Source organism: Harmonia axyridis, chromosome X, assembly GCF_914767665.1.
Source record: "Harmonia axyridis chromosome X, icHarAxyr1.1, whole genome shotgun sequence".
In the NCBI taxonomy this organism is placed as follows: Eukaryota; Metazoa; Arthropoda; class Insecta; order Coleoptera; family Coccinellidae; genus Harmonia; species Harmonia axyridis.
Genome location: NC_059508.1, coordinates 33,221,914 through 33,231,913, shown reverse-complemented (window position 1 = coordinate 33,231,913; position 10,000 = coordinate 33,221,914). Strand labels below are relative to the sequence as shown.

Below are 10,000 nucleotides of genomic sequence, written 5' to 3'. Positions count from 1 at the left end.
GGCGAAAAAGGACGTGAACATTATTCCTTATAAAAATCAAACCCGACCATGGATTTTGATTCTGATTGTTGATTATCGCTATTAGAACACATTAGGAGGCAACCAAATCAAATTTGAGAAAATTCCACAATCAGAAAATTTTTTTCGAAAAAAAAAAAAAAATTCGAGAACACCTCGGTCATGGCAAGTTATTTCCCACAATCCATTCCCCAATCAACGTACATCCCAGAAAAAATCATCTCTCTAACTATCCTAGTTCAAAAGTTGTATCGGAACATTTTCACGTCGAAAATATATCTCTAAGTCCAGACCGATGCACCACGTAATCTCGGGCAGACCGATGCACAACGTAAATGACGATCGGGACCGGGGCGATCGGTCGTATCTGACACCGCCGGCTCGGTTCTAACATCGTCAATGAGTCGGGGTTGTAAAAAAGGACGTGAACATTTTTCCTTATAAAAATCAAACCCGACCATGGATTTTGATTCTGATTGTTGATTATCGCTACTAGAACATATAAGGAGGCAACCAAATCAAATTTGAGAAAATTCCACGATCAGAAAATTTTTTTCGAAAAAAAAAAAAAATCGTAATCACCTCGGTCATGGCGAGTTATTTTCCGTATTTCATTCCACAATCAACGTACAACATAGAAGAAATCATCTCTCTAACTATCCTGGTTCAAAAGTTGTATCGGAACATTTCACGTCGTAATATCTCGCCAAGTCCAGACCTCGGCGATAGGTAGTATCTGACACCGTCCGCTCGGGACTGACATCGACTTGGACTCGGGCTGATGATGGGGAGGCGTTTAAGGACGTGAACATTTTTCCTTATAAAAATTAAAGTCGACAATGAATATTGATTCTGATTACTGATTTACGCTTTAAAAACACATTAGAAGGCAACCAAATCGAATTTGAGGAAATTCCACGATCAGAAAATTTTTTTCGAAAAAAAAAAAAATCCGAAAAATATTTTTCGATTCCGATTACTGATTTACTCTTTTAGAACACATTAGGAGGCAACCAAATCAAATTTGAGAAAATTCCACAATCAGAAAATTTTTTTCGAAAAAAAAAAAAATTCGAGGACACCTCGGTCATGGCAAGTTATTTCCCACAATCCATTCCCCGATCCACGTACATCCCAGAAAAAATCATCTCTCTAACTATCCTGGTTCAAAAGTTGTATCGGAACATTTTCACGTCGAAAATATATCTCTAAGTCCAAACCGATGCACCACGTAAACTAGGGCAGACCGATGCACCACGTAATATCGGGCAGACCGATGCAGAACGTAAACTCGATCATACCGATGCTTCACGTAATCTCGATCTTACCGATGCACCACGTAAACAAGGGCAGACCGATGCAGAACGTAAAGTAGATCTTACCGATGCACCACGTAATCTCGATCTTACCGATGCACCACGTAATCTCCATCTTACCGATGCACCACGTGAACTGGATCTTACCGATGCAGAACGTGAATTGGATCTTACCGATGCAGAACGTGAATTGGATCTTACCGATGCACCACGTAAACTCGATCATACCGATGCACCACGTAATCTCGGGCAGACCGATGCACAACGTAAATGACGATCGGGACCGGGGCGATCGGTCGTATCTGACACCGCCGGCTCGGTTCTAACATCGTCAATGAGTCGGGGTTGTAAAAAAGGACGTGAACATTTTTCCTTATAAAAATCAAACCCGACCATGGATTTTGATTCTGATTGTTGATTATCGCTACTAGAACATATAAGGAGGCAACCAAATCAAATTTGAGAAAATTCCACGATCAGAAAATTTTTTTCGAAAAAAAAAAAAAATCGTAATCACCTCGGTCATGGCGAGTTATTTTCCGTATTTCATTCCACAATCAACGTACAACATAGAAGAAATCATCTCTCTAACTATCCTGGTTCAAAAGTTGTATCGGAACATTTCACGTCGTAATATCTCGCCAAGTCCAGACCTCGGCGATAGGTAGTATCTGACACCGTCCGCTCGGGACTGACATCGACTTGGACTCGGGCTGATGATGGGGAGGCGTTTAAGGACGTGAACATTTTTCCTTATAAAAATTAAAGTCGACAATGAATATTGATTCTGATTACTGATTTACGCTTTAAAAACACATTAGAAGGCAACCAAATCGAATTTGAGGAAATTCCACGATCAGAAAATTTTTTTTCGAAAAAAAAAAAAATCCGAAAAATATTTTTCGATTCCGATTACTGATTTACTCTTTTAGAACACATTAGGAGGCAACCAAATCAAATTTGAGAAAATTCCACAATCAGAAAATTTTTTTCGAAAAAAAAAAAAATTCGAGGACACCTCGGTCATGGCAAGTTATTTCCCACAATCCATTCCCCGATCCACGTACATCCCAGAAAAAATCATCTCTCTAACTATCCTGGTTCAAAAGTTGTATCGGAACATTTTCACGTCGAAAATATATCTCTAAGTCCAAACCGATGCACCACGTAAACTAGGGCAGACCGATGCACCACGTAATATCGGGCAGACCGATGCAGAACGTAAACTCGATCATACCGATGCTTCACGTAATCTCGATCTTACCGATGCACCACGTAAACAAGGGCAGACCGATGCAGAACGTAAAGTAGATCTTACCGATGCACCACGTAATCTCGATCTTACCGATGCACCACGTAATCTCCATCTTACCGATGCACCACGTGAACTGGATCTTACCGATGCACCACGTAATCTCAATCTTACCGATGCACCACGTGAACTCGATCTTACCGATGCACCACGTAATCTCAATCTTACCGATGCACCACGTGAACTGGATCTTACCGATGCAGAACGTGAATTGGATCTTACCGATGCACCACGTAAACTCGATCTTACCGATGCACCACGTAATCTCAATCTTACCGATGCACCACGTGAACTGGATCTTACCGATGCAGAACGTGAATTGGATCTTACCGATGCACCACGTAAACTCGATCTTACCGATGCACCACGTAATCTCGATCTTACCGATGCACCACGTGAACTGGATCTTACCGATGCAGAACGTGAATTGGATCTTACCGATGCACCACGTAAACTCGATCTTACCGATGCACCACGTAATCTCAATCTTACCGATGCATCACGTAATCTCGATCTTACCGATGCAGAACGTAAACTCGATCATACCGATGCACCACGTTATCTCGGCAGACCGATGCAGAACGTAAAAAAAAAGCTTACAGCACGCGGTGTTCCCAAGCGGTCACACCATCCAAGTACTAACCGCGCCCGACGCTGCTTGGCTTCAGTGTTCTGACGAGAACTGGCAATTTCAGCGTGGTATGGCCGTAAACAACAAATATAGCGATATTTTCTATGATATCTCACTTTTTGGGAGCGGAAAGGACGTGAACGTTTTTCCTTATAAAAAATGAAATAACTTTTGGATATTAATTCTGATTGTTGATTTAAGTTTTAAGAACACATTAGGACATATCTCAATGAAATTTGAGGGATTTCCGAAATCGAAAAATATTTTTCGAAAAAAAAAAAAAATCCCAGAAGACCTCGGTCATCTCAAGTTTATTTCCATATTCTATTACACAATCAACGTACATCACAAAAGGAACCATCTCTCTAACTATCACAGTTAAATTTTTGTATCGGAACATTTCACGTCGGAATATCTCGCTAAGTCCAGACCGGGGAGATCGGTCGCATTTGACACCGTCCGCTCCGGTCTAACATCGTCTTGGAGTCGGGGTAACGATGGAGAGGCGTTTAAGGACGTGAACATTTTTCCTTATAAAAATTAAAGTCGACAATGAATATTGATTCTGATTACTGATTTACTCTTTTAGTACACATTAGAAGGCAACGCAATCAGATTTGAGGAAATTTCAAGATCAGAAAATTTTTTTCGAAAAAAAAAAAAATTCAAGAACACCTGGGTCATGGCAAGTTATTTCCCACAATCCATTCCACAATCAACGTACAACATAGAAGAAATCATCTCTCTAACTATCCTGGTTCAAAAGTTGTATCGGAACATTTCACGTCGAAATACCTCGCCAAGTCCAGACCGGGGCGATAGGTAGTATCTGACACCGTCCGCTCGGGACTGACATCGACTTGGACTCGGGCTAATGATGGGGAGGCGTTTAAGGACGTGAACATTTTTCCTTATAAAAATTAAAGTCGACAATGAATATTGATTCTGATTACTGATTTACGCTTTAAAAACACATTAGAAGGCAACCAAATCAAATTTGAGGAAATTCCAAAATCAGAAAATTTTTTTTCAAAAAAAAAAAAATCCGAAAAATATTTTTCGATTCTGATTACTGATTTACTCTTTTAGAACACATTAGAAGGCAACGAAATCAAATTTGAGTGAAATCCAAAATCAGAAAATATTTTTCGAAAAAAAAAAAAAATTCGAGAACACCTCGGTCATGGCAAGTTATTTTCCACAATCCATTCCCCAATCAACGTACATCCCAGAAAAAATCATCTCTCTAACTATCCTGGTTCAAAAGTTGTATCGGAACATTTTCACGTCGAAAATATATCTCAGAGTCCAGACCGATGCAGAACGTAAACTCGATCATACCGATGCTTCACGTAATCTCGATCTTACCGATGCACAACGTAAACTAGATCACACCGATGCAGAACGTAAACTCGATCATACCGATGCACCACGTAAACTCAGGCAGACCGATGCAGAACGTGAACTCGATCTTACCGATGCACCACGTAATCTCGATCTTACCGATGCACCACGTAAACTCGGGCAGACCGATGCAGAACGTGAACTCGATCTTACCGATGCACCACGTAAACTAGGGCTGACCGATGCATCACGTAAACGACGATCGAGAGGCGCGAAAGGACGTGAACGTTTTTCATTATAAAAATTGAAATAAATGATAAATAATGATTCTGATTGTTGGTTATCATTTTTAATAAGCATTAGGAGGCAACCAAATGAAATTTGAGGAAATTCCGATAATAGAAAATTTTTTCGAAAAAAAAAAAAAATTCATGAAATCCTCGGTCATCGCAAAATATTTACCATATTCTGTTCGATAATCAACGTATATTTAAGAAGGAATCATATCTGTATCTATCTTGGTTCAAATTTTGTATCGGAACATTTTGACCAAAGTCCGAGCTTCGGCCGAAACAGACACCGCTGACCTGGCCTATCGATCGACCGAGAGTCGGGGATAGAGCGTAAGTGTTGTCTGGAGGGGAACCCTGTGCTCTCCTGACATATATAGGGAAGGTGGTCGCGTTGGGCGATGCAGAACGTTTGGATCGGGAATTATATTTTTGGTTCAGCTATTGGAATATGGTTTATTGTTGGTATATATTGGCGAAATAACGTTCTTACTGACTGGGGATATTCATAAAAATGAGTCCGGAGATTTTCAGATCGAAGTCCGAGTGATCCGACTTGGAAGGCGTGTTGGGTGGGTCGAGATGGCTTAGATAGATCAGACGAGGCGGGCTAAGTGTTGACGTCATGCATCGGTCCATTTTCAGATTGAGTCCGAGTAATCCGACTTTGAAAGAGTGTTGGGTGCGTCGAGACTGTTTAGATAGATCGGACGAGGCGGACTAGGTGTTAACGACATGCATCGGTATATTTTCTGATCGGAGTCCGAAGAAATCGGCCCTAGTAGGCGCAGCGGACGGTCGAGACGGCCTCGGTGGGTCGGATCGATCGGGAAAAGTTTGCTAAATCGTGTCTGGAGGGGAACCTTGGGTTCTCCTGACATATATAGGGGATAAGGTTTGGGTGAACGATTCTTCACGTAAAAGTTGAGTAATTTATTTTTCGATAAGCTTTTGGATATTGATGAGAAGTATATGTATATCTTCGATTAAAAGAATTCTTACCGTCTCCATGTATATTATATTAGATATATAAGAAATAGTTAACGTGATGCATCGGCCGATTTCCGGATCGGAGTTCGAGAGATGCGACTTTCGATGCGCGATGGGTGGTTCGAGACGGCCTAGATCGATCGGACGAGGCGGACTAGGTGTTAACGACATGCATCGGCGGATTTTCTGATCGGAGTCCGAAGAAATCAGCTCTAGTAGGCGCGGCGAACGGTCGAAACGGCCTCGATCGATCGGACGAGGCGGACTAGGTGTTAACGACATGCATCGGCGGATTTTCTGATCGGAGTCCGAAGAAATCAGCTCTAGTAGGCGCGGCGAACGGTCGAAACGGCCTCGGTGGGTCGGATCGATCGGGAAAAGTTTGCTAAATCGTGTCTGGAGGGGAATCCGGGGTTCTCCTGACATATATAGAAGGGGTGGAGAATGGGTCCTGTCCTAGACTGTTTGGAGTTCTTTTTAGGATGATATTCAGTTGGTAAGTGGTAGACCCGAATCCGACCTCGGCGTTTGGGTACTGGCAAGGTGTGTTGGTTTCGGCTTTCGCATCTTGGGTCGCTTTCGTCAACCTCATGCAGCGAGGTCGCGGTCCGCTTCGTCTCTTTGTAGTCGAATGGCCTTTAAGCGACCAACCTTAAAATCGTGATCCTCTGCCCGTTGCGGGTTATGTTCACAAAAAATTTGCAACCACTCAATTCGTTCCGAGCGACAAATATTGTTGAATCTCGAATCACCGTGTCGTTATATTCACATGTATAGCGAAGGGTCGAGATGGAATGTGTATAAGAAATTAGTTGATAGCCGGGGGTTCGTATTATATATGGACGCCTTGGCGAGGGATTGTTTCTAGAAACTTTCTCATTTTTGATCGGTGTTTTGTCCGAGATGATGATGATGTATATATAGCTTGAGTCTCATGCTGACTGGGGGCTGTTACGTCGTTTCGTCGAGGACTTGCACTTACTGATGTGCGGCGCTAGTCGAAGTCAATCGACATGGCTAGTGCCACATGACGAGAGGCGAACGGGTTTGGCCATACCGGCAATCTCGTGGACCGATCGTATAAGCACGCAGTTCCCTGGTTGATCCTGCCAGTAGTCATATGCTTGTCTCAAAGATTAAGCCATGCATGTCTCAGTACAAGCCAAATTAAGGTGAAACCGCGAAAGGCTCATTAAATCAGTTATGGTTCCTTAGATCGTACCCACATTTACTTGGATAACTGTGGTAATTCTAGAGCTAATACATGCAAATAGAGCTCCGACCGGGAACGGAAGGAGCGCTTTTATTAGATCAAAACCAATAGGTGGCGGGTTCGCTCGTCATCGTACAATTTGGTGACTCTGAATAACTTTAAGCTGATCGCATGGTCTCGTACCGGCGACGCATCTTTCAAATGTCTGCCTTATCAACTGTCGATGGTAGGTTCTGCGCCTACCATGGTTGTTACGGGTAACGGGGAATCAGGGTTCGATTCCGGAGAGGGAGCCTGAGAAATGGCTACCACATCCAAGGAAGGCAGCAGGCGCGCAAATTACCCACTCCCAGATCGGGGAGGTAGTGACGAAAAATAACGATACGGGACTCATCCGAGGCCCCGTAATCGGAATGAGTACACTCTAAACCCTTTAACGAGGATCCATTGGAGGCAAGTCTGGTGCCAGCAGCCGCGGTAATTCCAGCTCCAATAGCGTATATTAAAGTTGTTGCGGTTAAAAAGCTCGTAGTCGAATTTGTGTCTCGCGCCGTCCGGTTCATCGTTCGCGGTGTCAACTGGCGTGTCGCGAGACGTCCTGCCGGCGGGTCGTTCGCAAGGGCGGCCCAAATTGCCCCGCCGCGGTGCTCTTCACTGAGTGTCGAGGTGGGCCGGCACTTTTACTTTGAACAAACTAAGGTGCTTAAAGCAGGCTGAAATTTTGCCAGAATATTTTATGCATGGAATAATGAAACAGGACCTCGATTCTATTTTGTTGGTTTTCGGAACCTCGAGGTAATGATTAACAGGAACGGATGGGGGCATTCGTATTGCGACGTTAGAGGTGAAATTCTTGGATCGTCGCAAGACGGACAGAAGCGAAAGCATTTGCCAAAAACGTTTTCATTGATCAAGAACGAAAGTTAGAGGTTCGAAGGCGATCAGATACCGCCCTAGTTCTAACCATAAACTATGCCAGCTAGCGATCCGCCGACGTTCCTCCGATGACTCGGCGGGCAGCTTCCGGGAAACCAAAGCTTTTGGGTTCCGGGGGAAGTATGGTTGCAAAGCTGAAACTTAAAGGAATTGACGGAAGGGCACCACCAGGAGTGGAGCCTGCGGCTTAATTTGACTCAACACGGGAAACCTCACCAGGCCCGGACACCGGAAGGATTGACAGATTGAGAGCTCTTTCTTGATTCGGTGGGTGGTGGTGCATGGCCGTTCTTAGTTGGTGGAGCGATTTGTCTGGTTAATTCCGATAACGAACGAGACTCTAGCCTGCTAACTAGGCGTATTAGACATCCTCAAAGGCCCCCGGCTTCGGTCGGTGGGTTTTTACTGTCTGCGTACATTATATTCTTCTTAGAGGGACAGGCGGCTTCTAGCCGCACGAGATTGAGCAATAACAGGTCTGTGATGCCCTTAGATGTTCTGGGCCGCACGCGCGCTACACTGAAGGAATCAGCGTGTCTTCCCTGTCCGAGAGGACCGGGTAACCCGTTGAACCTCCTTCGTGCTAGGGATTGGGGCTTGCAATTGTTCCCCATGAACGAGGAATTCCCAGTAAGCGCGAGTCATAAGCTCGCGTTGATTACGTCCCTGCCCTTTGTACACACCGCCCGTCGCTACTACCGATTGAATGATTTAGTGAGGTCTTCGGACCGGTACGCGGTGGCGTTTCGGCGTCACCGCTGTTGCTGGGAAGATGACCAAACTTGATCATTTAGAGGAAGTAAAAGTCGTAACAAGGTTTCCGTAGGTGAACCTGCGGAAGGATCATTAACAAGATTTGTTTTGTGCGTATTTCATTATACAAACAAAAACATAAATCAAGTTTTAGAAACCGAAACCGTCATCGTCGATCAAGCAGTTGGCTCGAGGTAGCTTCAATCGATCGGATTAGCCTTCCTTAACATTTTGTGGGAGCGGCGCCGTGAGATAATAGTGAGCTATCACGTTGCCCGATCGACGTTAAACATCTGGTCGGCGTCTCCTCTTGGCTTACGTCCGTCGTTTCAGAACGATCGCAGATTATGTGAGCATTTGGTTAGACGATTATGACCGGAACCCTATATGGATGCGATCGTTTAGACCGATTATCCGGGTACCTAGAACGCACGTAGAGTTTTTGTGGTTGGGCGAAGTTTCGTGATGTGCACGGAACGAGGAGCCGGCCGCTGGCTTTGCGTTCGTGTGGTTGGGCGAAGTTTCGTGATGTTTACGAGATGAGGAGCCGGCCGCCTATGTCGGCGTTTGTGGTTGGGCGAAGTTCCTTGACGGAACGAGGAGCCGGCTGCTTATGCTGACGTTCGTGGTTGGGCGAAGTCTTGTGATATCCTCGAAACGAGGAGCCGGCCGCACGTGTGTGCAGCCTTCGTTGTAGGTCCATGTTTAGAGATGCTCACGAAATGAGGAGCCGGCCGCTTATGTCGGCGTTTGTGGTTGGGCGAAGTTCCTTGATGGAACGAGGAGCCGGCTGCTTATGCTGACGTTCGTAGTTGGGCGAAGTCTCGTGATGTGCTCGGAATAAGGATTCGAAGCGCTTGGATTGCCGCGTTCGTGGCTGGGCGAAGTTTCGTGTTTGGCACGGAACGAGGAGCCGGCTGCAGGTTTTAAAGATTCTCGCCCGAAATCGATCAGTCGTTACCGTTGTCTACGGACTTCGGTAGGACGATCTATTCCAGGGACGAAGACGTCGACGTTGTGCGACGCCCGTTACATTAGCGTTTTTATGCTCTTTCGGGATTGTCTGCGACGTTTGTCTCCGTCCGAATTTTTTACGATAATTGTCACTAGATTAGTACGCAAACTAGTTGAACCGAAGATTTTGCGCCGATCGACTGACGTATTGACCCTTCAGTGGGTCGTCTCAGTCATTGGAAT

General features: G+C 44.7%; 2 non-coding genes across 2 annotated transcripts; one reads left to right on the top strand and one right to left on the bottom strand.

Moving 5' to 3' along the window:
* Positions 1 to 3,239: 3,239 nt before the first annotated feature.
* On the bottom strand, positions 3,240 to 3,359 carry LOC123688465. The gene has a single exon (XR_006749986.1). It is a non-coding gene; the product is annotated as a 5S ribosomal RNA (ribosomal RNA).
* Positions 3,360 to 6,994: 3,635 nt separating this feature from the next.
* Positions 6,995 to 8,899, top strand: LOC123687766. Its single transcript, XR_006749475.1, has one exon. It is a non-coding gene; the product is annotated as a small subunit ribosomal RNA (ribosomal RNA).
* The last annotated feature ends 1,101 nt before the right edge of the window (positions 8,900 to 10,000 follow it).